At 38.2% G+C, this 27,764-nt stretch overlaps 1 protein-coding gene across 3 annotated transcripts in view; it reads left to right on the forward strand.

Moving 5' to 3' along the window:
• The window catches only part of RHOBTB1 (Rho related BTB domain containing 1), a 125,051-nt gene that overhangs the window by 14,160 nt on the left and 83,127 nt on the right, over positions 1-27,764 (forward strand). The gene's annotated exons all lie outside the window — the stretch shown is intronic.

Genomic DNA, 27,764 nt, shown 5'->3' on the forward strand with positions numbered 1-27,764 from the left:
TAACTTTTAAACAAACGTGGCTTTTATTACCTTTAACTACATATAGTAACTTCAACAAAACATTTACAAAATAGAAGTTCTTAAGGAGACCTGTTATAATAAATCATATGAACACTTTGTTATTAGCATATAGATTGGATGTATGTAGGAGCTTGTAAAGTGCCTGAGGTTCCTGGAAAATTGCTTATTCTGTGTCTAAAAAGTGTACATAAGACTGAAAATAAATGTTTAAAACACCATATATTGTCTACCTATAAATAAAGTATTTGCAAAGCAAAGGTAAACGTCAGTCTAGCTCACGAACAAATTATCAAAGATTTTAAATGTAGTGAAGCCCCAAATTAATGAGATAGTACCATGTGTGCATAAATAACTTAAAGAATAAAATTTGCTGATCCGTCTCTCATATGGGTATTTGTGCTAATGAATCAGGATCCTATTTGCACTATTAGTCCCCAAAGTAATTGCTTATTTGAGGAAATTCTGTCTTATGGGTTTTCAGTTAATTAAATCTATTTGCATTTTATACACACATTTCAAATTCTCAAGTCTTAGTTTTCATAAGCCAGATCCAAATACGTTTACTTAATAATACTTCTCATTAAGGCATTAGTCTTTCGTTTTTTAAAGGAATATTCAGAAGAGCCATATGCATAAAACACTTATTAATGAAATCCCATCAATATTTTAGAAAAGTCAACCCATTAACTGTTATTTTTTTAGTTTAAATTTCCCTATTTGTAATGGCGATTATTATGCTGAACGTACCTCCAATCTCTAATGTTTCAGTTAGCTTAATTTATTTGATGATTTTCTTTTCCTGGTTTCGTTATGTGTGTCAATTTTTAGCTCCTAAGATGCCTTTAGAATTACAAGCAACCTTTTTAAGTTGTGTGCATATTAACTGATTGATCTCTGCCGACCCAAATGGTGCAAAAATGTGGAGCCAAACTTTTCTAATGCTAATACTTTAGGAGCAGAGTACAATAATTCACAAAGTTAGGGATTTTTTTTTTTTTTAAGAGACAGAATCTCACTTTGTCACCCTTGGTAGAATACTGTGACATCACAGCTCACAGCAACCTCCAACTGCTGGGCTTAGGAGGAGTAGCTGGCACTACAGGTGCCTGCCTCAATGCCCAGCTATTTTTTTGTTGCAGTTTGGCCAGGGCCAGTTCGAACCCACCACCTTTGGCATATAGAACCAGCGCCCTACCCACTGAGCCACAGGCACCACCCAAGTTAGAGATTTTTTTTTAAATGGTATAATTTTCAGGTAGTTTTCAAATACTTGACCAAGTAGTTGAGAATTAAAGTACATTAAGTATTAGAAAATTGTAAAAATATCTTCATTAAATCCACCCTATGGAAATCTTTGAGTGCTGCCACAGTTTGGAAGCATGAAAAAGGTACTGACCATAGGAGGGGAAAAAACAGAGGGACAGGCCAGGAGGAGGAAGGGGCCAAGAAGTTCCACAGGGTCTCTGGAGTGGGTAGAAGGGTCTAAAATCAAAGAGCATGGTAAGGCCAGACACTGGGAACATACCCAGAGGCTCAATTGGAAAAGTAGATTTGAAATTGCACCTCACTAAACTATCTTAAGGTGGTTATCAGATGTTTATCTAGGTTTGAATTTATCTATGTGTGTCAAAGTATATCTAGATATATTCCTCTTCGTAAGTATGACATAAAATGCAAAATCTGAATATATTTAGGTTTGGATTCCAGCCTAAGACTATAAAAAAAGGGTAAAGAAATGGAAAAAAGAGAGAAAAAAATAAATGATATTTCCCATACTGACTAGCAGTGAGGAAATAAAAAAAGAAAAGAAATCATATCATAAAATCAGAAGACGTATGGTAGTTACTTTGTTCTTTTTACAGTATAATGTTGGACAATCATGTACTTTTGTTATTCTCTTAACTAGGAATTATACTATAGGTATAAAAAGAAGAAAACAATTTTTGATACCCTGAAAACTCATACATCTTATAATAAAATAAACAAATTTCATTCGATTAAATCTTATTGATTCATTTAAGCAATGATCTGTGTAAAGCGTAATAACAATAGTCTCCTAAGAAGATATCATCTTCACTGGAATCGCCCTAGGGAAGCATTTCTTCTCATTTAGAGAAAGAGGAATAAAGCACTTGTATTACCATTTGTATAAATTTTTAATACTGAATAAAATATTAGTGTTTAGTGTGATATTGATTCTCAACATAATATTCCTCCATAATAGCATGCTAATTGGTTAGAATTAAATCAGGCAGATTCAAGAGCACTGAGAATAGACCATCTAACACTTGTAATTTTTTTTCATTAGTTTCTAGAATTCCAATTAAAATGGAATTAATCAGTCAAATAAAAGACCAGGGTATGATAAAAAAGTTTTGTGCAGTATATCATGTGCGCCCCTTCCTCTCCCGCTATTGCATCCCTTGATGAGATACAAGGGTGAAGGGGAGGGAGGGGAAAGAAGGCAGATGAAATTCACATGTGAATGTCAACCGCAGGGTGAGTGTTCAAGAGTGAGGCGGTCTGCCTGCATTCGAGCTCTGTAACTTACTATCTGTGAGACGCTATGCATTTTACTTAAACCTCTGAGAGCCACAGCTTCCTCATGGGTGATATTAGTCTAATAATCTTGACCTCCTCCAGTTGTTGAGGAAATAAAACAGGTTCTCCAAAGGGAGTGATTCTGCACAACAGAAAACATTTGGCAATGCCTGGAGATAGTTTTGGCTGACACAATTGGAGGGGGTGAGTGTCCTACAGGTGCCTGGTGAGTAAAGACCAAGGATGCTTTCAGTAAGCATCCTTAGTTGCACACAACAGTCCCCTACAATAACAATCATCTGGCCAAAAAAGTCAATAATCTCAAGGATGAGAAACCATGGGGCAGAGTGAAATAACATGTGTAATGAGTACAGTAGGCCCTCAAAAATATTAGTGTAATTATGTTGTTATTGTTGTCATTATTTATTTGAGAAGGAATCCAAATGGTGGATCCATGGTGTCAGCATTAAGCGCAGTAAGTCAGTAAGCCCATCCCAGCACAGTTAGGCATGCCTGTCTGCTAAGTCATTTACTTGGAGTGGCCACATATAGGAGCCTTTCGAAGAGGACTGACCCACTTAATACCTGACTAGTCTAGCAGGCCCCTGGGTAGGATTGTACCAAAGTTCATTGGCCATCATTTAATTTGTATCTTCTTAGAAATTAGATGAAAATAAGAGAAGACATAAAAAGTAACTTAAGGTACCAAGTGAGAGTTATTTTTTAACATCTGATGTTAATAATGCATCAGAGGTCTCCTGATGCTTGCATTTTATAAAAGAAACTGATGTTTGGGCCAATGGCTAGGAAATATGGTCTTCTGAATATAAGCTCTTGATTAGCTGACTCTGTCGTACATGAATACAATCAATTCCAAAACCAGTTGAATGCAACAAAATAGTTTTAACTTAGTGTTAAACTCTTTTAAGGAGGGAAAACAATCTTGCTTAACTCATGAAGTTTGGGGGTCAAACAGACCTGAGTTTGCATTTTAGCTTTACAACCCTCAAGCTGTGTGACCTTCAGTAGTGCACTAACTTTTCTCAGCTCTGTTCCCTCATCGTTTACTGGGTGTAAAATTACCTCATGAAATTCTTGGAAGAACTAAATAAGATGTAAAGCACTGGCATATATTAGCAAGGAAAAATGGTAGCAGTAATTATTTTCATCATTATTATTCCTTTGACTCAAAAGTAATTCCAGGGATCTCACATTGCTTTGGCATTGAAATCATGGCCTTTTGTTCTTATTTTAAAGAAAAACTATGATGTTAGATGCTTTTTACTGACAGGGAAAGCTTGAATCACATCCATTAACTCAACAAACAGAAATCTGAGACTCACTTCAATAAAATTGATTTAAGAAGAAAAAAGAAAATGTATATATAAAACATGGAATTTCCCAGTGAAGAATTATTTTTTTAAGGGAAAGGTAGATTTCTAAACTTAAAGAATGAATAAATGCACATCTTGCTGGCAATTTTTAATATAGTTGATAATTCACTTTTTAATTAGCTGCCTAACCAGAATTCATTATAAATTTCCCCAGGTAAGTGTAGTAACCTACTTGAGAGAGGAAAGTGAGTCTCTGAGTGGGCACTCTGTGAATTTTGACAATGTTTCGGCCCTAATCTGTAAAAGCTGAAGAGCTCAAAAGATGATGGGGAACAGCTCTGTTTTGTAGCCCAACCATTACAACTGCCAGTAAGGTTGCCTATAAGTCTGAATTCATCTTTCATTGATGCCTTTACTTATCCATTTTCTTTATTCCTTAGAGTAGACCCAACCTTTGGTGTGTTCCCATCATTCATGTTTTAAGTTTGAAAATAAAAATACTTATGATTAATCCAAACTATGGGTCCCCTCATTCTTCTTGGTGATACATGGATGTTTTCTTCTTAACTGTTCAAGTTTCTCCAACTTCCAACTACTGAAAAGCAACAGACTGAAAGATACCTAGGAAGACCACCTCAGCATCATGACAGGCCCTTGCTTAATCCCACAACACAATATTAAGAAGGGAAATTTCTTTTTTTTTTTTTTTTTTTGAGACAGAGCCTCAAGCTATTGCCCTAGGTAGAGTGTTGTGCCATCACAGCTCACAGCAACCTCCAACTCCTGGGCTTAAGCAAGTCTCCTGCCTCAGCCTCCCAAGTATCTGAGATTACAGGCACCCACCACAATGCCCGGCTATTTTTTGGTTTCAGCCCTCATTGTTGTTTGACAGGCCTGGCCTGGATTCAAACCCGCCAGCTCAGGTGTACGTGGCTGGCACCTTAGCCGCTTGAGCCACAGGTGCCGAGCCAAGAAGGGAAATTTCTAATCTATTTGTCAGCGATACTTCAACTTCCTCAACTTAAGAGTTGAGGAATCTCTTGAAGTCAGGAGTTTTGAGACCAATACCTCAGGTACCTGAAATTCCCACAACTTAGGAGTTTTTTTTTTTTATCATATATGTATAACCTCAGTTAAAAACATATTCAAGCTTGCCATTTAATGCTGTGGAAATTAATTTTTTTATGAATTCTTTCTTCCAACTAGTTTTAGCTTCATGTAGTTACAACTGCAGTGTGTTGGCATTAAATTTTAAACTCTTGTCTATCATTTATGTCTAGCTCATATTCATTAAACCTATGCAAGAGATTTGGAATATTTTAATTCAGTTAATTGATCTCTTTGCTTCCACCTTTGCCCCCTATAGTCTATTTCAATAAAGTGTAAGTCAGATCATTTGCTCCTTGAATCATTTTGACTTAAAACCTTCCAGTGACTTCCTGTTTCATGCAGAGTCAACCAAGGATGATTTCCCTGACTTCATTCCCTTCTGGTTCCTGTCTCCCCTGTTCTGCTCTACTCCAGGCAGTCTGACCTCCTTGGAACTATGCAGACACAGGTGGTGTGTTCTGCCTCAGGACCTTTGCATTTGCTATTTCCTCTCTCTGAGACACCCTACCCCCACAAATCCACATGACTTATTTTCTCACTTCCTTCAAGTCTTTGTCACCTTCTGGTGAGGCACAGTGTCTCACACCTAAAATCCCAGCACTTTGGGAAACCAAGGCAGGAGGATCTCTTGAAGTCAGGAATTTGAGACCAACTTGAACAAGAGCAAGACTGAGACCTCATCTCTACCAAAAATACAAAAATGAGGCCAGCATGATAGATGCACCTTGCCTCAAGATTGCTTGAGCCCAGGAGTTTGAAGTTGCTGTGAGCTGTGGTGACACCACTGTGCTCTTGCTCAGACAGCAGAGCCAGATCCTGTCTCAAAAAAATAAGGTCACCTTCTCAAGAAGACCTTCACTGGCCACCCTTCTGAAAATCCAGCCTTTCCCACAGGTCCTTGTTCTCCTCCCTGATTTCCCTCCATAATATTTGCCACCTTCTGATAAATGACATAATTTACTCATATTTAGTTTGTCTCCCTCCCCTGGAAGGCTAGCTGCAGGAGGGTGGCAATTTTGGTCAGTTTTGACTGGTGTATCCCAAACATAGTCTCCAGTGCCTGGTACGTAGCAGACCCTAAACAGATACTAGTTAAACTGAATTGAAGTAGAATTGCACCCTACTGATCTCATTCCTTTCGCCTCAAAGCCTTAATTTGCCTTCCTTTGCCTCTCTGTATATTCTGGTTCTTTATTCCAGTTCTGCCTTTATTCCAGTTCTTTTAGGAAAACTTTGACCCTCTCCCCCCCAGGCTGAGTTTAGGAGATGGAAGGAACAGTTTCAGTGTGTTTTCTTTTGACCACTGGTAAGCTTTAACTGGGGTCAGCTTGCATTTTAACCATATCCCATTTTTTATTATGTTTCCTATTGGACAAGGACACTGTTAGCACCAAAAGGATGAATGTACTGGGATAAATTCAAGATTCCTGATTTAAAGAACACTCCTGGGTGAGTCCTGAGGCAAAAAAGAGAGAGATTCAGATGGAATTTCAAAGTCCATGAATAGTTAAGTGAAAGAAAACGTGAAAGTGAGTTTCCTTTGAACATAGGTACATTTTTCCTAGCACACACGTTCCTAGCATAAATATTAGAGCCTTAAACCTGATACCGGAAAATACTTACCTCCCGATGACAAGAAAGCCATCAATATACTTCATGACCAAAGATTAATCACTGTTTATTATTGCTGGTGACACATGATACAGAGGGGGGAATGTGGCAATATTTCAAACATCTCCAGCCAGTGATTCACATTTCATAGTAGAGGAAGAAGAGGTATTTTTATATTAATGGCCTCTGTAAAAGGAAGTGAGTAGAGAAACATATGATTTGTTTTATCACTGAGCGTCAAAGGGACATGGATGGTGTTAAGAATGTGCTGAGTGGATTACAGGTTTTATACAAGTAGGTCTTCTAAATAAAACTCTATTAAAAGGAAGAAGAAAGGAGCAATGTTCTACGTTGCTTAGGTCGGTCTTGTGCCCTTGAATGGTGTTTCCGCATTTAAGCTGAGAAAAAGAAGCTTGATTTATCTCTAGAGCCCACACCATTTGAGCAGCAAGATGGCCCTGAGACCTTGCTGATTCATGGCCGAACTGCTGTCCCAGCACAGAAGGTTTGCACTGCAAATCATTTTGATGCAATGTACAGAGACCCAACATACCCGCCCAGGTTCACATTACTTCCTTATCTCAATCTATAATTTAAAATAAAGCCAAGCCTGGAGCATGTTAATAACTTCTACCTGATTAAAAAAAAAAAATTCAAACCCATGTTCCCTTTGTAACTACTATGTCAGTGCAAGGGAACGATATAAATCCTTTTGGGAGAAGACTTTTTAACAATGCGGTTGAGGATGTGAACAGCCAAAAACTTTGTCTTAGAAATGGCAGCAGTGAGCCATTGGAAAGGGTTTTTTTTTAACAGCTTCTGTGATGCTTTGCAGAATTTTGAAGACATCATTAAAAATTAAATAAAAAGCCTCAGCTTGGTTTTGTGTATGCTTCAATAGGCAAAAAGACATATTTAATGCAGAGGGTGTTGAATCTGAATTAGTACAAATATTATTAATTTAATGTGCATACTGCATTTTATGGTTTATAAACTACTTCGCAATAATTTTATACATTTTTCCTCACAGCAGTGCAGTAAAATATATCAGCATTTTTATTTTTCCCATTTTATAGATGAGGCAACCTTTAATAAGTGATCTATTTCTTTCCTGTGCATATTGGTTAACTGGTAAATGATTAATTTATGTCTACATGAACTTCATCATGCAGAGTATTTATTTTAGTGTGAGTCAGTATTTATTTTACTGGCAAAGCATTACAGGATCCAATTATATATGCATGTTTTAAAGGCAGTAAAGCAGCCACCAGTAGTTAATGCAACATTAAGTCAGAGATTTTAAATCCACAGTAAATTCTGAGTTAGGGTATTTAAATCAGCCATTTCCCTTTCTCCCCCTTGGTTCCTGTGGGTGAGAAATGGTCCTTCTATAAAAATGACCCTGTGGCATCTGGGCTGTGGGATTTCCAGTGTATTGCGATTTTCGGGATTTAAAATAGTAATGTTAAAAGGAAAACCCAAAGGTTGATAATGACACTTGGTGAGAGGTGAGAGTGAAAGAGTAAACAACTCTGATCATTTGTCTCTGCGCCGGAGGGACTCCTGATTGTGAGTCTTGGGACTTATCTGCTTTCCATCTTTCTTTTCCTGCCTTCATTTTTTCTTTTCATTTTCTTTATCAATTTTTGCACTAGTAAAATAGTTGTTTGGGCCGCTTTTACGGAGGAGTGTAACTAACCACACATAAGTGATACATTAAGGTTTAATAAAAAGGGCAACATCCCCCCAACTATCGTTTGCACTATTTCTCCATAATGCATTATATTAAGCTATAAGTAAAACTGATCCTCTCAAAGTATATGGCTCAAAACACTCCCTGAGCACCAACTCAGCTAATAATCCTCTAATTTCATTCTACTACATTAATTCTACGATTTAGAAGGGAAAAGCACCAAAAAGTTCATTTTATTCCAAGGCATTTTTAAAAAATTAATTAGAAATGTGCTTATTTTCATGATAATTTATAATAGATAATTCTCCCTCATTTACAGATCTAAGACTTTTAAATTTAGCCACTCTAAGCTAAGACTTTTTTTTTTTTTAACCAATTGAGAATGGCAGGTCCAAATACCTGCCTTTAATTTTTTTTATTATTATTAAATGATAGCTGTGTATATTAATGCAATCATGGGGTACAGTGTGGTGTTTTCACGTACAATTTAAGCTAAGACTTTCAAAAATGTATTGTGAAGAAGTTCCTGTCCTAATTCACAGAAGTTTCTGATGAAATCCAAATATCGTCATGTTAGCTGAGCTGTCAAAGGCAAATGATGTAAAACACGTTGTGTGTGTCGGGTATTTAAACTCTTCCGAAGTCTAGGGATTCTCTTTCAAACGTAAAATGTATTTTTAAATCCAAGAAGTCAGGAAGCTCTGGCTTTTGAAACTTAGAAGTCAAGAAGTACTCTGATAGGAATTTCATGAAAACACTTTTATTATCAAAAATTGAAATTTACACCCCATGACGTTAGATCTACCAACAAAACAACTCCTTACGAGGTAGTATGTTTTGATGTGCATAATTTCCTATCAGGTCTGCTTTATCAGGGTATAGAAATTTTTTTAATAAATTTTTAAAATAAACGTCACTGAAATATTCTCCTCAGACTCAGACATCAGTTGTGAAGGGAGCAAGAGGAGTCAGTATTTCTGAGTGCAAGTTCCCAACGCAGAGCTGTTGATCCTTGAATGAGCACTGTGGCTGATTTTCCTATGACAAACCCTTCTAGTATGTATATATCAACAGGGAGATTTCAGCTATCTTGCTCTCTGTGATAAAAATAGAAAAGAATATATATGTAATCGAGAGAAACATTTCAAACATTGGAGCACAAATTAAACATAAGAGTATAGAAATTTCATCCTTTTAAACATCCTTTCACCTAATGAAATGAAGGGCTCTTTTATAGCATTCCGTAGTGTGCCCCAGTTTCAATGTCTAGTACTTCCAGCCTTTTTCGGGTCCAAAACTTTTATGATTGTGTTTATTATTTCCATTTCCATTTATTTGATCTCCACGGCAGCTTCTAAATTGGTTATATCGTTTTCTCCCGAGAATTCTGTGTCCTCACATAGCCTTACAAGAAAACGGTGGATTTATACCACGTTTCTGGGGCAACAATGCACTGAATGGGCAGAGAATCAGAAAAGAGGGCCTTCCACGTCCTGCTTCCCCGCCATCCTCTCACAGATCCTGAGATCCACGTGAGCCTCTCATTATCGTAAATGTTGAGCTGGGCTTCACTCCCAGCCTCTCAGTTTTGTAATCCCAGAAACCATTATTATAGCCTTTCTGTGTTCATTGATTGTCATCTTTGTGTATCATCCTGCGAGCTTTTGCCAAAATGAAACATGTAGAAGAGAGATTTTTATACGGGAAAACTGAGAACTATTGTTCACGCGAAGTAAAAGCCCTATGTTCCTTTTCAAAGAGGGAATGTGTATACAGTCAGGGGTTCGTGATTTTTCAGAACAGCACCCAGGGAATGTTACTACAACTCCGTCCTGCTTCCAAATACAGTCAGCACAGCCTTCACACAATTATTGCAAAGCATTCCCTTGCAAGCTGATAAACCGGTGTTTCAGCTTAAAATTTCAGTGTTTAGTCTACACATCGCTTAAACCTCTTAGGAATAAACATGCTTATCCGTCAGAAGTTAGTGTACTCTAGAGTGGAGATATATAAAGGGACATTAAAAGGGCAAATATAGGTAGTATCTTTCCAGCACTTGCTAGAATAAGAAGATTTTTGCCCAGAAACACCAATCTCTTGACCATGTAGCACATGTGTCCCTGGAGAGATAAAAATGCATTAGGTTGTCATGGCTTTAAAGCATGAGCCATTTCCACTTTACAAGTTATTTCCCTGGTTCTGATCTGAACCCAGATTTACTCAGTAACCAAGTTAATTCATTATAACTCTCCTTCCCATATGATTAGATTTATATCTATGTCTATACATTTGGAAAAAAATACATCAATCCTTTGATACAGCTCATTAGTTTGATGGATATATTTTTACTATAAACTTACACATTGGCATTCTGCTATAAGGAAGCATTTTAATTAATGTGGATGTTCTCAGTGAGATCATTTTAAGATCATACAGCCCCACACACAGAAGTAGAAGTTCCATTTCTGGAACATAAGACAAGAGAGTCATTTCTCTCCTATGTTTGCTTATAAAATACAGTAATTCCGATCCATGTTGTCACCATGCCTTTGCCACCCCCCAGGAAAGAGAACGGATGTTTGTAAGAAATTATAGGCAGTCTAACACTATTCTCAAGGAAATACAGTCGCTTGGGCAGGTTTAACCATCCAGAGAGTAATGAGAGGTGATATTTGAATTCAGGTCTGACAGATGTCCTTTCAACTAAACTTACGTCTTTACTTAGAAGATATGACTAGCATCGTGCCATTCTGGGAAAAACAGGTAAACGTTATTTGGCACCTAGAGAATAAACACGGATGCCATTGGTTACATCTTCTAAACCAGGTCTTAACCCAAATTTCATATCCGAGAAAGGGGTGTCTTGTAGCTGCCATTCTGTTCTCTATGGGTATGTAAAAATCCTTGTCTGATATTTTGCTACATTCATTTTTTGGAGTTTTATTTTAAAATGAATGGCAACACAAAGACGTTTTGTTCCTAGTGAACTTGAGAATTCATTGTATGTACCTTATCATGGAAGAGGAAAAACCAAAAGAAACAATAGCTATCTTGTCGAGCTGGTTCCTCCTTGTCTTTCATGTCTATTCATATCTCTTTATTTGGTCTGGGTACATAATTAGTTACTGTTGCTGTAACAAAAGACCATTTTAAAAAAGAAAAAATAATAATTGGTTACAAGTCCTGTTCCTTTAATTATATTTTGTCACTTGAAATCTGGTTTTATTTCCAAGCACACATTTATATTATTTTTCCTTGACTAATTTGAAAATAGTTTTAAGTCAGTTTATTTGAAGGTGATGGGGAGAAGGGTGAGGACACTCCTGATTGTAAATTCAGTGATGCACGGGTGAAATTTTTGGATTTTGGCCATGCAGGTTAGGTTTTAGGAGTATTGATTTTTTCATCTTCCAGAATCATAGGCACCAAATTGCGTAAGTCATTTTGACTTCATTTAACAAGATCATCCTTTCATCTTTAGGTAAACTATTTTGCCTAAACTAATTCCAACATTAGAGCCTTTTCTTTAAGAAAATATCGTAATCAAAGGTTGAAAATGTGTTATGTAACTTACATCAAGAACTCATCTCAGTGGGTGGTGTCCCTTCTCACTTTGAAGAAATTCTTCCTAACATAACTCACGTCTACCCCAAAATGGCCCTTATCTGCTTTCCTGCAAGCAATGTAATACTAAGTCATTGGGCTTGCTCTTATTTTTCATCCTTTTAAGGTTTGGCTTGAATCTTTGCTCTTTCCAGGCCTGCAGGTTTCTTCTCATTTCTCCTTCTCCACGTGCCCTTGGTGTTACTGATGGCCTCTCTCCGTTCTCAGCATCTGTTTCTCTTGACTATAAAACCCAACAGGTGTTGCCCTCCTCATTTTAGCTCTGATGTTTCTATAAGATAATCTCCAGATAACTTCTTCAAAATAACTTCAGAAATGAAGTACACACACACACAGGAGGTTGGCTCAGAGAAGACTCAAACATAGTTTATGCTAAAAACTTTAAAGAAGAGGGTGAATAGTTTTCTCTCTTGGCTGCTGTTTCGAATGGAGACGGGGAAATGAACCAAATGACCTTTCAGTGATCCCCCAGCTCTGTGATTTGGTGATAATCGTAGCTTCTGGCATCTCATTTCCTCCAAACACTAAAATCTAATCTGCCCTAAAATATGAGTGTTTAACAGATGAAAACCTTTTAATGGTTTGCAGAAAGAGTCTGTTGTTTTCTCAGAAGTAATTTTCTTAACAATTGCTTACATTAATATTCAAGGCAGTCTGTATTGAATCATTACCACCAAGGAAAATCATAAAAGAGAAATTAGCAGAGATGCTATAGGATGCTGCGATCATTTCTTGACTTTCGCCTTTGTGGCAACTCATTAGAGGTATTTACTCCTGGAGTCATATGGATAAAGTATTCACGGACTGTTTCTCTAAACCTAAAACCATTCTTGCACTTTACACTGCAGTCGTTTCTGTTTAAACAGCAGCACTTTGTTAGCATCAGTGGATATTTTATTTCTCAGTGAGGCTACCTTCCAAGCAGGGTTGCTGTAAAGCAAATTAAAACTGACAAGGCTGTTTTGCAAAGATTAGCAGTGGTCAGATTAGGCAGTCCTTGAGTTTGCCTGTTAATCCACCACGGCTGGTTTTGTGTACTCAGCCAATTATGATACCCAGAAGCACAACAATTAGGTTATTAGTTTTCATTACTTTTCCCCATCTATTTTTGAACGAGTCGAAACTTTAGAAATAATTTCTACAAATGTAAAGCAAAAAATAGACCTCTTGTATACCAGATACTCTCAGACTCAGATTTCTTATTAATTACATTATTACTAATGATGATGATGATGAGAGTGCTCCGTAAAACTAGCTACCCTAAGCTAATCTCTGGAAAAGCTTTACATATATTATGTGCATTGCCTCATCACAATAGTTCTCTGCAGTTTTACCAAAGCAAAAATGGTGAGTTACACATACATTCGGGGACATTTTTTTCTAATCTTGACTTTGACTGCCTGTGAATATTTTTACAATGGGTTGTTCAGCATTTTGTTGATTATTTTCGGCTGTTGTTTGGTCCGACTACTGTTTGGATGGATATAGAATGAACATAGGAACCATGGCATTCATCTTGGACTGTAAAAGCCCAATTTGTATTGTGACACAAATATAAATGTAAAGCAAGCAGAAAAAATGCTATGTAAGCTCTTTTCTGAGCTTGGTATTCTTAGAATATATTTAACTCTATGTTGTTTGGTAACTTTTCTATTGCATATACTGTAAATGCAAAATCAATTACGCTAGGGTCAAAAATGATTGTGTAGTTTTATAGAGAACTATTTGTATCAAAAAATGTATTGGTTCCTTAAGTAAATGAGCAACATTGAGCTTAATACAATTGCCAAGGGCCATGAAATATAGAATTAGTATTCAGTACAGCTCTGAGTAGTATAGATCAGTAAGTATTTGATATAAGGCTGGAAAAAAAATGCATGCTATCATTTATATTCCTGTCTTTTGAATAAGTATATGAATTATGGGTAGAACAGGGAGCTTATAAACCTGAAGAGCTAATAAACCTGGTGATGCTCAATGTTAATAAACTGTGATTATCCCGCCCATCACCGAGGCCCCACTGTATTCAAAACTGGGAAAGAATTTTATATAATAAGCAAAATTAGAATAGATCTGTCTCTACCACCAGTCAAAAGCCTATGAGTATATATATATACATATATATATATATATATCATTAAGAGAAAAGTTGCTACTGACTGTTACAGGCAAATGATCACTTATCTCTATGGCATTTTGCTCAGTGATGTAAACTTCATCCACAGCACTGGATGATCCCTCAGCCAGGTATGGTTGGAGAATACACTGGACACCCAGTGTCCAGGGGATGGTTTTATTCAGCTCTCTTATGTGTCAATCAAGTGGTCGCCCTAGATTGCCCATTCTTTCCTTGCTGACATCAGAACTGAGATGAGTCAATGTGTTTTAAAGTCCTGTAACTTCATCTCTAGAGGGTTCACCTTGGAATGGGAGAGGGCTCACATGGTCTTATAGTCCATTATTATCCAAGGTATTATTATTCCATTTCCCCAAATCCTAAAAGCACAGCCTAAGAGTGACCCACAAAGCTATATCGTAGTGCAATAAATGCCTAGTAAACAACTCTAGAACTAAAGATGTAAGATTGAAAGGGACCTTGTAGGTTAAATGATGATCCTAAACTCTTCCAACAACAGAAGTGACCCTGAAACACCAGGGATGAGGGGAATTTGTTGGCCTCCCCAATCCAGGCTGTTCTGATTGATAGAAAATCCTTAAATTGAGCCATAATGCCTCTCTATAAATTTCACTTTCTGGTCTTAGATATAACCTTTTGGGCAAATGAATTGTTGACTTTATCTTTCATGCACTGACAAGTCCTTTCCAAAACTTCTTCATTTCCTCTGCTTTTCTTCCTTCAACACCCTACCCAAATATACTTTGATTTTGTAATGTTTTGCAAATCTGGGTTATAGTTTGACCAGCACAGGATAAAACACCATTCGCAATAGTTCATTCCAAGCACAATTTTTCTCTTGAAGTTGCTTTTTTTGGCAGCTACATCAGAGTTTCTGAGTGTTTGTCAGGTGTCTAAGCCATGTCCCATCTTCTACATACTATACCTGTATAGCTGGGGTTTTGCCTTTTTGTCTTAGAAATCCATAGAAGGCTCTACCTTTATTTCCATTAATGGTACCTCATTAAATTTGTTCCATCCCAATTTCATTGTTGACAACAACAAGACCAGAGGCATTGGCATTAGAAACCTTCTTCTAGATGGCCATTCATTGCCATTCTCTGGTGATGGCCACTCAACAAGCTGCCAATACCTACAATGTCTAGCTTTTTCTCGTCTTAGCCATAAGCAACCATGCAATGCCTTGGCAAATAGTCTGTGGAAATTCAGATACACTAATCACCCCCATTGGTTAACCTGGTAGACCTCTCATGGAAGGAAGTGGTGCTCATCTATCTTACTGGTTCTTAGTGAATCATTTGGCATCCAGTTGTCCATCTTAGCAAGGTTGTTTGTGGCTCATTTATATGAGGTTTTGAGAATCGGCATCCCTCCTTCCTTTGAAAATCAGATCCGCGTCGGCCCGTCCTTTGCCTGTGTTACCTCTCCTGCTATCTGCAGGTCTCTCTTCAAAGGTGGCCAACAGGGTTTCAGTAGGTTTCACTGACAGCAAGGACCTCAGCTTATTCATGATTTAGCACCCAGCACCATGTCTGGATCAAAAAAATGCATGCTGCTATTTTTAAGTATCAAAATGGTACTTATTGATATTTTATTAGCAGTATTCCTGTTTTTAAACAAGGAATACGGCTAATAAAATGGGAGTTATTTGTAGCTGGAGACAAATAGTCATTTACACACTACACTGGAATTTTGAATTGAACACAAGACGACTCCTCCTTCTGACCACATGCCAAGCTTCTGAGCTATCTTCCGGTGGTTTTAAATGAAATTCTCTGGGTTTCCAGAAAGATTATTTGCATTTCTCTGGAGACACACCGGGCCTCAGTTTTCCTGTGGAAGCTCACATGGAGCTATATTTGAAATGGTTGGTGGTGAAGAAGGAGAAGAAAGAACAGGCATTAAAGAAAGACGAAGGCAAAGCAGGGGTTTGGAGGCAGGCGGTGGGAGGGAGGTTTCTGATTCAGTCCCTCCCACCCATCCCCGCCCCCGCCCCCATTCTTCTACCTCTACCTCCATCAGTCTTCTTACGGAGACTTAGCCCTGCAGGACAGGGCAATTGCAGGTGGAGCAACTTCTAAAGACAACAAGTGCAATGCGACTTTGAGCAAATCTCAACTCTCAATAAGATCCTAGTAATTAACTGCGGTTAATAAAAGTAACTGTAGACAAACCAATATGTGTACCCTCTTTGCACCATGATTGCAATCATTTCTAAATAGTGAACGAAGGAAGGACACAGCTCTCACCAACCGGAAGCCTTGAAGGCCTTTAGAGTGTGAGGCATCCTCTCACTCTCTCTGTCTTCATTTTCTCTTCCCTATCCCAGGTAGGAGTCTATCATTTCCATTTTAAACACCATCCTCTCTTTGTCATAGAAAAAAATAACAGCTTTGTTCTCTTTCTTATTCATCAAAGTTACCATCATCTCTGAGTTGCAGGTTCATATTTGGGGGGAATAATGTGCTCCTTGAACTTAAAATGCAAGAAAGCAAACAAACAAAAACATACATGTATCCTGAGATTTTTTTTTCTAATTGGTTTCAGAGTCTTTGAGGGCTTTTCCCTTGATAGCTACTCGCTCTCCTGGCCTCTTCACCTGGGTTTTAATAAGGCCAATGCACACCATTCAGGCCTCCTCCAGGAGAACTTCCCTGACTAATGTGTCTGAAACAATCATACTACATTACTCCTTTGCTCCTTACTTTAAAATACTTTAAAAAGTACCACTATTACCTGAAATTGAACATATGCTTTATTTATTCATTGTATCTCTCCCCACTGGAACATGAGCCTTTTAGGACAAGGACTCTGTTTTGTTCACACTTGAATCCCCAGTGCCTGGAATGGTGCTGCCATATAGAAGGTTCTCAATAAACATATGCTTAATGAATGAAGTAAAAATCAATTATTTAAAGATTATTTAAGACAGAGATGCACAGAAACTGGGAAGAAGGTCATATAATTACCTGTGTAGTGGTCTTTTCATTAGTCTCCAAATTTTCATTCATTTAAGAATTATGTACAACTAACTGCATGGTGGAACTTGCTTATTTTAAAGTAACCTTTGTTTTATTGTTCAGATTATACTATACTGAAAATTTCTTTCATCATCTGAAAAAATCCCTTTGTAGACAGCTTTAAGATGTAGACAGATGAAATTTAACAGAGATGATTCATAATCTCAAAACCAGAGAAAACTAATATTAAGAGTTTGTTTGGTATGTTTAGAATTTTTGCAAACCTGAATCTTTTTGAGGCATTTTCCCTTTCAAATTCTTTTGCTATAGAATTCTTCGAATCTGTTCTCTGAACTTTTAAAAATCTGTTCTCATAAATTTTCCATATTCGTCTGATTTATCTTTTCAGACCTACCCCTATTACAGTTTTGGAAACTTTGTACTTATTGTCTGTAAGATTCCTGTTACTTCTGCAGGGCCAGCCACTTCCCCCTGTTGAGTTAGAATTTGATTTCTTCAAAGAACTATGGCTACTTCTCTTTATTTCCTCAAAAAAAAAAAAATTTAAGGCAAGAATGAAACAAAGTTTACTAAGGAAGAGAAAGATAGGCTTACAGAGTAAGAAAGCTTACAAAACAGGATACATTTGCCGAAGACAGCCAATTGGCCTCCACTGCCAGGGCAAGTAGGCAAAGAGGCCAATTCCTCAAATTTTTAAGACAATGAAACGGCCAACAAGGCAAGTCAATGGTCTACCAGATGCTCTGCAATTAGCTGAAAATGAATTCCAGACTAGAGGCCACCATCATAAAAACACTTGTCTCATTTCATCCTACAGAATCTGTGGATATACCGTGAGAATTAAGATAATGGGAAAATCCTCAAAACTTTCCGGGAAATATGCATTTACTCATTCACTCAATGATGATTGGAGTGCTTTGTGCCAAATGCTTTTTGAGTCGCTTGCAATACCAACATGGAAGCAAAGAGCACAGTGCTCAGGAAAGGCACACTAATTAATTCTTCTACAAATACCTAGTGGACACTTACTACATGCCAGGCACAGTGCTAGGCACATGAGCAGAGAGGAATCAAAATGTCAACAATACAGACACACTTGGCATTAAACCTACTACTAACACATGTTCTCACATGAGAAGTAATTTGGAAAAAATAAATCCTATTACATGCTAGCTTATAAATTGCTGAATCGTTTTCTTCATCTATAAACTGAGGATAATAACACCCACTTATAGGGGGTGAAAAAATTAAGTGATCCAAGGTAATAGTGATACAAAGATGAACAAAATAAATTCTCTATTCTTGAGACAATTGAAGTCTAGTAGGTAATATAAATAAAAGCTAAGCATTTCAATGATACTTACTGAATAACCTTACATGTGGCAAAATGAGATGCTATAATACTTACCCTCTCTACTGAATGGCAAGTTTCTATGCACCCACCAACCCCGAACACAGGATCTGAGAAGTAATGGCGTGCTCAACAGATGTTAAGCAGTTAGTCTTCTAATTAACTCATTCTTCTGTGACTTCACCCCAAAGTCAGGAAAGTATCTCCCAAAGGCAGAATATTTATTTCCGGATCCTACATTTTAGTGTTAGTCATTTACTTATTTTTTTAAGTAAATATATTTCAGGTTAATGTGAGGGTACAAGCAAGCAGGTCAAAATATTTGATTTTTGATAGGTCAAAAGGTGTGCCAAACACCCCATGCCCATTCAGTGAGAGAACCCCAACCCCCTCCCCCTTCCTCATCATCCCTCCCCCAATTTGAATTGCAATGAGTTTTTCTTCTATGTGGGCATGCATTGGATCGTCTCCTGGCTTCGTGTTAGTATTGAGTACGTTGGATATTTTCTTTTCCATTCTTGTGATACTTTACTAAGAAGAATGTGTTTCACCTCCAACCAGGCTATTACAAAAGATGCGAAGTCACCATCTTTTTATGGCTGAATACTATTCCTTGGTGTGCATGTACCTGAATTGATTGGCATTTAGGTTGTTTCCAAGTCCTGGAGATTGTAAATTGAGCTACAATAAATAATCTACTGCAGATGTCCTTATGGTAAAATGATTTTTTTTCTTCTGGGTAGATGCCTAATAGTGGGATTGTGGGGTCAAAGGAGGGATCTAATTTGAGATCTCTGGGGATTCTCCATATTTCTTTCCAAAGAGGCTGTATGAGTTTGCAGTCCCACCAATAGTGTAAAAGTGTTCTCCTCTCCATATCCACACCAGCATCTGCAGCTTTGGGACTTTGGGATGTGGACTAATCTTACTGGGGTTAGGTGACATCTCAGGGTAGTTTCCATTTGTATTTCTCTGATGATTAGGGTGATGAGCATTTTGTCATGTGTTTGTTAGCCATTTGTCTGTCTTCCTCAGAGAAGGTTCTATTTGTGTCTCTTCCCCCAGTGAAGTGCTAGTCATTTAAATTCTCCTTTATTATTTCAAGAATGAAAGAACATTGATTGCTCTGCCTGTGAAGTAGGATCGCAGTAGATATTATTCTTAATTCCTCAAGAGTTTTGCGAAGAAGGTCAAAATTGGATCCACCACGTAAAAATCACAAGTTTGTCTTTGTTGTTCACTTGAAATTAGTAAAGCTTCTTTGCCCAGAAATAAGGAACAATTTAGCAACTCTGGAAAACGTTTGCGTGTTTTCCTCTGAGCAAACTAACTTCATAAAGAAAGATTCAAGGAGCTGGGGCGTCTGGTTTCTGGAGCATTGCAAGCTAAAAGCTGACAGTGTAAATAGTGACTAACACATTAGTCATAGTAAGCAGCTGCTTTCTAATAGGACAAGAAATAACATGTTTAAAATGCTACAGGAAAATCAGGATAAGCAAAATAATGAACATTTTATCTGCCAAGAGTGACTCAAAATCAGAAAAGCATGCAGTGTCGAAGTTTTCTTAAGGGTTATACAGCTATCCTTGAAGCAGTTTTGATTAATTTTTAAATTGTCTTCTTTAATAAAAGTTGAATGGATAAGATGATTTTCTAAGGTCCTTGGCAAATTTCTAGACGCTTGGGAAACTGCTTATTTTCCATGTGTCCCCTAGAGGGCAGCGGTGGCCCAAAACACAGGAGCCCGTTTACGATCAGTCTGGTATCCTCTCTCTGGCGCCAACTTTCTTTCCAGCCCCCTGAGTACTTCGCCTCACAAATCTGTCACCTGTAAGCCAGTTGGCAGTGACATGTTTATTTCTAAGTACCTAACTGGCAAAAGCACTAAACAGTAGAAAACAACATTGCCTATAGTTTCTTTTTGCAAAAATCGAAAAGAAGAAACACATTATGCGAAGCTATTTTATGTTTGTCTATACTGTCTGACTTAACACATGCCCTTAGCCTAGTGGGTCCTTTTCATGCATTTTTCATGCCTTCTGGAAGTAGAGAATGATGGGAGACAGTTGAGCAAAGGTGACAAGATGTGTCAAGGCGAAGCAATAATGTTTTTTTTTCTTAGTTGGAAATTGGCTTGAAATGATCCATAAGTGTCCCTAAAATCCTAATGTACAAGAACCGTTGTATTAGATGGTATCATTGGTAAAATGTGAAACAAAGAAACTACTTCAGGGAGCTTGTAATTGAGAAAGTGATGCTAAATTACTTTATACAAGTATAAGGCAGGGTGACGTAGCAAGGTACCTGGCTTGTGAATGTCCCTAGCAGTGTAACAAAAACCTTTGATCCCTTGATCAATGTTTTGGATTTCTTTTGGAGGACCACAGATCTGCAATGTTTTCCAGTTCCAATGAATGTATGACTTGATATTTAAAAGATTATGAGGGACCACAGGAAGCTTCCTAGATAAACAAAGGAAGAGCCTGGGTATGCACTTTTCCAATGCTGAGGTGTTCTGTCTTTGTTAATGTGACTGTTTAAATATTTTATTCTGCTCAGAGACATTTTTATGCAAAGGGTGCAACTTTCAAAGGAGCCTTTTTTGCAAAGTTGCTCTCAAGGGCTATTCTGATACCCGAGAATTTATCTTCTGGGATCTCTTTTATTGTATTCGGATTATTTGCTGATTAAACTTCTTTATTCACTATTATCCTGTGAAATTGGAAGCAAGATACAAACCTCAAGTATGTGCAGAAAAAGATTAATGATGTCAGAGTTACAATTCAGTCAATATTTGCTGAGCCATTTGGGTTTCAGTATGGAACCGAGGGCAGGGAAAACTGTCTACCCAGGCAGCCATGAGTGGCTTTGAGAACATTCCTGCCATAACTTCTGGTCAAAACCAAATGGTGTGGCTTGTTCAAATGATCTCTTTTTTATACAGATTGCTTTGGCTGCAGAGGATACATATGTGCAGGCCTTCTTGGGAGAATTCTGCCATCCCAGCGTTTGCCATGGTCTGCATTATACTCAAGACTTGATTTAGATGTGAGAATATAGACTTTCATAACAACATGACTGATAGTACTTGTGATGCTCTAACTCTCGATTAAGAATGACATATTCTTCATGGTGGACATTTTAAGCGGCATTGTTCTGAAGAGTTAACACAGGCAAATCATAGTATTGTCAGTGTACAAGTTATGCTTACGAAACCAAGACTGGTCCTGAAACGTGACAAATTGCTACAATTGGTCCCAGAACTAGAGCATCTGTAAAACTGTTTCTACTTGCCCCCAAATGGAGTAGGCCAGCTGTTATTTCCAAGGCTATATTAAATCGTCTTCAGGCTTCACCAAAAGACAGAAGCATTTAAATATTTCTTAAGTAGAAAATGTATTTAATAGAAAACAGAAATTATGACTGTTTGAAAAAGATAGACATTTATCTTATGTGGAAGAAAAAGATACTTTATAATTTGCTTCTTCATCAGGTATAGAAATTTCCTCTAAAAACATCATTTCATATAAGAAGTACATTTTATTTATAAATGCCAATTCGGACTTTGTAAATACTCCCAACTTTATTTTGTATTTGCAGTTTAACATGAACCTATGAATGGCTACTGTTAAACAATCATTTCTCTCCCCACTGTCATTTCTGTGCACTTGTGTTTAATGGGAAAATACAGTCATTGTGCATATTTTGAGATGTCATCTATTCTAGGAAAGTATTGCTTTTTCTATTAGGAAGGTTTATATTGGAGGCCACATGTAACCAGATGATTTTGATTTGGGTTCCAACAAAGAACTACAGAATGCTAACTATAAATAAGTTTTAAAATCAGAGACATTTTGTAACGTGCCGTTCATTTTGAAAATTTGTATTTGCAAGAGTGAATCTCAGGTGCAAAAAATGGCCAGGTTGCTTTAGAAACATTATAAATGATCACTAATTTAATAGAATTGCAATAACATATTAATAGAAAGATAACCTATCTTGCTTCAAATTTATAGCTTGCAAAAGCACTTTCATGTACACAGCAGTGCATTTGAACTTGATGGTGATCGTTGGTGGGTGGAGTTAAGTCCATTGCAGACATCTCTAAGAATTCGAGGGTTGAGGGGAGTTTCCCAAGGTCACATAGTTTGAAAATTGGAAACTGGTTCTCAGATAAGCTTTCATGCTGAATCTAGATCTATGTGACATTCTAGGAGACTATGTTTACTACGTTGTAGTATTCATTTTATTATACAAGACAGCCTACTTGTATATTGATTAAAATATTCACAATGGTAGTATGCTCAATGCACAGGAATTACTCCCTTTTTAGACATGAGACAGCAAAGGCTCATCCAAGCTACATAATGCATCTAGAATCAAATTACACAGCTAGTTAGTGGTAGAGCCAAGGTTCTAATCCAGGTGTGTCCAGCTCCAAAGCCATACTGCCTTCCCAGAAAGGCACTTCTTCCCAATGTCATCATTATGCTAGACTCAGCTTTCACTCTTCTAATTCTATTTTAAAACCCAATTGGGTGCCAGGAGTGGTGGCCCACACCTGTAGTCCTAGCACTTTGGAAGGCCAAAGCAGGAGGATCACTTGAAACCAGGAATTCAAGACCAACCTGAGCAAAAAATATGACCCCTGACTGTACAAAAAATAGAAAAATTAGCCAGGCATTGTGATGGGTTCCTGTAGTCATAGCTACTCAGGAGGCTGAGGCAGGAGGAAGCCTTGAGGCCAATAGTTTGAGGTCGCAGTGAGTTATGATGATGACAGTCCACTCTAATCTGGCTCACAGAGCAAGACTGTCTCAAGGGGAAAAAAAAAACCTATTGGGTAATTTCATGTTGACTGTTGTAGTATATTTTTATTGAATACACGTTGTCTGTGAGTTCCTAATGACATCAATGTGGGTCTCTGTTTTGAGTGTAATTTGCATGACACACTACAGTGTCTCTTGAACATCAACAGAAAACCAATCAAAGTCACCTGAGGAGTCCCAGAGCCCTTGAGAAATGATAACCCCACACCCACTTTCTTTGGTTAAAGGGTTGGAAGAAAAGGAGGGGCTGGGTAAAACACAGCTGACTCTCTGAGTACAGGGCAGAGTTAGTGATAACCACCACCCACCACCCAATCCCACGTCAAAGAAAAAAGAAGAGCAGTAGTAGGCTGGATGTGAAGCTCACACCTGTAATTCTAGCACTCTGGCAGGCCAAGGCGGGAGGATCATTTGAACTCAGGAGCAAGAGTGAGACCCCATCTCTACAAAAACATAGAAAAATTAGCTGGGTGTGGTAGTGTGTGCTTGTAGTCCCAGCTATTTGGGAGGCTGAGGCAGGAGGATTGCTTGAGGCCCCAAGGGTGAGGTTGCTGTGAGGAAGGCTAACGCCACAGAGTGAAACTCGGTCTCAGTAACAACAAAAAGAGCTATGGAAGGGAAGAGCGTGATGACAAAGGCCACAATCCTGCTTTCAGGGCATGATACGGTGACAGAGCATCTTCCCGAAGTGGTAAGAATGAGCTCACCAATAGTAGAGGTGGTAAGCAATGAAGTGGCAGCCACAAGATAGCACCCTGCCCATCAAAGGGTACAGGCCAGTGGGGCGGCCAAGCTGCCAGTGGGGACCAGGAGGCCGCAGAAGAGACAATGCAATTATAAGCATTCCAGGTTCTTTCTAACTTGGACTACAATTGTCTATAAATAAGAAAACACCAGGTGTATGGCGGGGACATGACCCGAAAGGAAAACAAGATCAGACAATTAAGTTCAAGAACTCATCCTAGAAAAAGTGCTGTGTGCCTCATTGCTGACTATCACTCTGGTTACCTTCAAGGTACTCCCCTGGGGAAGCCTTGCACTGACGCCACTGCCTAGCCCACCATTCAAAGCAATTTTGGAACTTTCCTGGAATGGCCACGAGCACTGTAGTTGTACAAGGCTGGATAATTAAGTTCATGAACTCATATTAGAAAAAGTACTTTAAAGGGTGGACTAGGTGCTAGCATTGGCATGTAGCTTCCCAAGGGGAGGACTCAGAAGGTGACCATAGTGATATTCAGCAATGAGGTATGTAGCACTTTTTGTAGGGTGAGTTCTTGAACTTAAATTTCTGATCTTACCTAATTTAAGCCCCTCTCAGTAATATTTCCAATATAAATAATTCAGTACAACCAAATAGTTCAAACTCACAGATGGCCACTATGAATATGACTTTCGGATAAAGCAGTCATTTACTTGATGTAATGTTATGTTACAAATGCAGATTATTAAATTTCCAGTTCTTTAAGGGGGTGTTTTGTTTGTTTAAGTAGCTAATTTTCAACTGGCAAGAACCACATTACAGACCGTGGACGTCAGCCTCTGCTGCCTGGCTTACATCAACATACTATTTGATTATATTCACCGGCATAATCAATAGGGGGCTCTGGCTGCCATTAATTGCATTCTATGGAAATTCTATGGCATTTAATTCATTGAATTAGATTTTTCACTTAGTACCTATCGGAGTATAAGAAATGTCATCATAGCTTTTTGCACATGGTAATGAAATCATTGCTACATTACCAAGATTAAATCCCACAAGAACGTCTACCCTTCTGTTTTCCTCCCTGCTAAAATTACCAAGCTTCTTGCGGTACCACCTGTGATGATAGGCAGGATATGCAGAATTTCAAAGCTTTCCACAACACCTTCCAATCTCCACGTCAGAACGAATTAGTATTTCCCGTCTAGTGTTTATTGTTAAGGCATCTTAAAGCCTAATAGCTAATTCTTAACATTCACATATCTACTTTATTGAGTGTGTAATATGTGCAGTGAACATGGTAAGTATTCCACTTGCATAATCTTATTTAATCTTCAGAGAAACACTTAGAGATTTCTTTCCATTATACAGATGTGGAAGCTGAGGCATATCTATATGTCCTTAGGTCATGTAGATGGTAAAGGATAGAGCCAGGATTGAATCCCAGTCCTGCCTCAGTCCAGTTATCTAGTTATTTTAGAGTCGCGGAAGCAGGCCCAGAGAAGCATGTTTAGTCCAGTTGCATTTTCAGGCCCAGAAGACTGTTTAGTCTTTCTAATGTGCACATAACCACAAAATGGCAGAGAGACTCTGACACTCAACTTTCCTGACATATACCTGGCATTTTTATTGCCAGGAGGCATCACTATAGGCCTGAGCTGTTGAACTTTTTCCTTTTTTCATTTCATTTTTATTTCAGCCTATAGTAGCCAGGCTGAGAGACATGTAAGCAGTGCCCATTAGCACCGCGGCCTGTGATGTGCAGCGCAATTACACTTTTAATGGCCTCTGTGTCTGAGTGCTTGTCTGCATAGCTTTCTAAATGATCTGGAGTAAATTTATTGCTCACTTGGCAATCACATCTGGCATTGTTCCTCAAGTGGTGAGGTTAGGTATCTGTAGATTTTGCTTCCTCTGGTATCTCTGGAAACTTTTCCCAGAGAATGCCATATTATGGGTACCTATTCTGAGAGCAAGAACTGTGACTCTTTCTTAAAGTGCCTTCCCCTTTAAACAGGGTAGATCTGGACATGCTTTTCCATTAAACACTCCATTAAGAGTTTTCAAATCATGAATGGGTGTTGAACTTTATCAAGTGCTTATCTGTACCTATTGAGATGATCACATGGTTTTCCATTCTACTAACGTGGTGGTTTACATTACTGATTTTTTTATATTAAGCCAACTTTGCATCCTGACCACTGGTCTTGAGCTACTAACCTTTACAGGTGCTAGGAGGAAGGGTTCACTGGTGGCTCCTAAAGTAACTGTCTACCACAGTGAGGATGATGCCGTATTAATTCCAAAATGAAGTCATTTTTTTTTTACAACTCCTACACTGGCCCAGTGTGGTAGCTCACACTTGTAATCCTAGCACTTTCAGAGGCCTAGGTGGGTGGGTTGCTTGAGCTCAGGAGTTCAAGATCAGCCTGATCAGGAGTGAGACCCTATCTTTACTAAAAATAGAAAACTTGCCAGGCTTTGTGGCAGGCACCTGTAGTCCCAGCTACTTAGGAGGCTGAGGCAGGAGGATCACTTGAGTCCAAGAGTTTGAAGTTGCTGTGAGCTATGATGTCACACTGCCCAGGGTGACAGAGTGAGACTCTATCTCAAAACAATAAAATAAAACATAAAAAAAAAAAGTAACAAAACTCCTATCATCTGTATTGAAGATGTGGCTGATGGTTAATATTTTGTGAGATTTTCCTGAGACAAAATGTTTTGGAAATCCATGTCTACATAGAGTTTCGATTCCAAGTTTTGCCTTGCAGGTCTGTTTATGCTTACTCATCAAATAAAAAAAAAAATAGCTCTTGTGATCTGTGCAATATCAAGGCTCCAAACCTTTTATAAATCAAAGTCTCTTGAGTTAACTTTTGCAAGAGGGCTGTCTCAGAAGCTTTGGCTTTCTAAAGGAAATGAGAGTTGGACATTTTTCTACTGGACAAATTTGCAGGAAACTTAGAAGCCCATTAGCATTCTCTATAACATGCTGTGCTGGAAACTAACTTTGTTCAGGCTTCAACCTTATGCTTATAAAAATGAGATCGAGTCAAGTTCCTTGTGATGTCTTTCCTCTAGAGGTGGCTGAGTTTCTACCCCCTTTAGTTTGCCATTAGCCTTTTTGTTCCCTATATTGTTTTCTAGCCACATGTTCTCAGGACCCAATTACTGACTTTTTAATCTGATTTATCAGTAGGGTCTGTATCTGTTCTGGTAAAACACAGAACACATGCTCACAAGTAATGTCTGTTCACAGGAAGTCCTTCCACTTTTCTGCAGTTTCATGTAGTGGTTGTGATTGGGGGTTTGATTTAGATTTGGAATTTTAATACTCGAATTCCCCTTTCTAGGGATGTGATCTGGCACATGGGACTTAACCTTGACATACTTCAGCTTTCCTATCTCTACAATAGGGATGATAGGAGTACCTCCCAGGATTGACGTGAGGATTCAATAAGAAAAATGGTGCAAAGCAATGGAATAAGCTTTCAGGAAATATTACCATCGGACAAATTGGTATGAAGGTTCTTTCAGTTATTCAGAAGTGGAAACCAAATTTGCAGGTTATCCACAAACCTTGTTGTTTTGTCCCTCTACTTGCTAACTTGGCTCTGCCTTTTAAGCACTTTTAATGTCATCTCAGTATTGTTTGATTCAGGTTGGTGGATTTTGAGGCTGGGAGAAGGAGGGAATTTGTGTTACCTCCTAAGGCTTAGTAGTAGTTATACAGCTGCATCAAATTGTTTGGGAACAGTCGAAGTCACGCAGAGGAGTATAATCATGTACAATAATGCTTCCATCAACCATAGACCACATATACAGC

This window comes from Otolemur garnettii, unplaced genomic scaffold (assembly GCF_000181295.1).
Source record: "Otolemur garnettii isolate 467f Iridium unplaced genomic scaffold, OtoGar3 scaffold00008, whole genome shotgun sequence".
NCBI classification, from domain to species: Eukaryota; Metazoa; Chordata; class Mammalia; order Primates; family Galagidae; genus Otolemur; species Otolemur garnettii.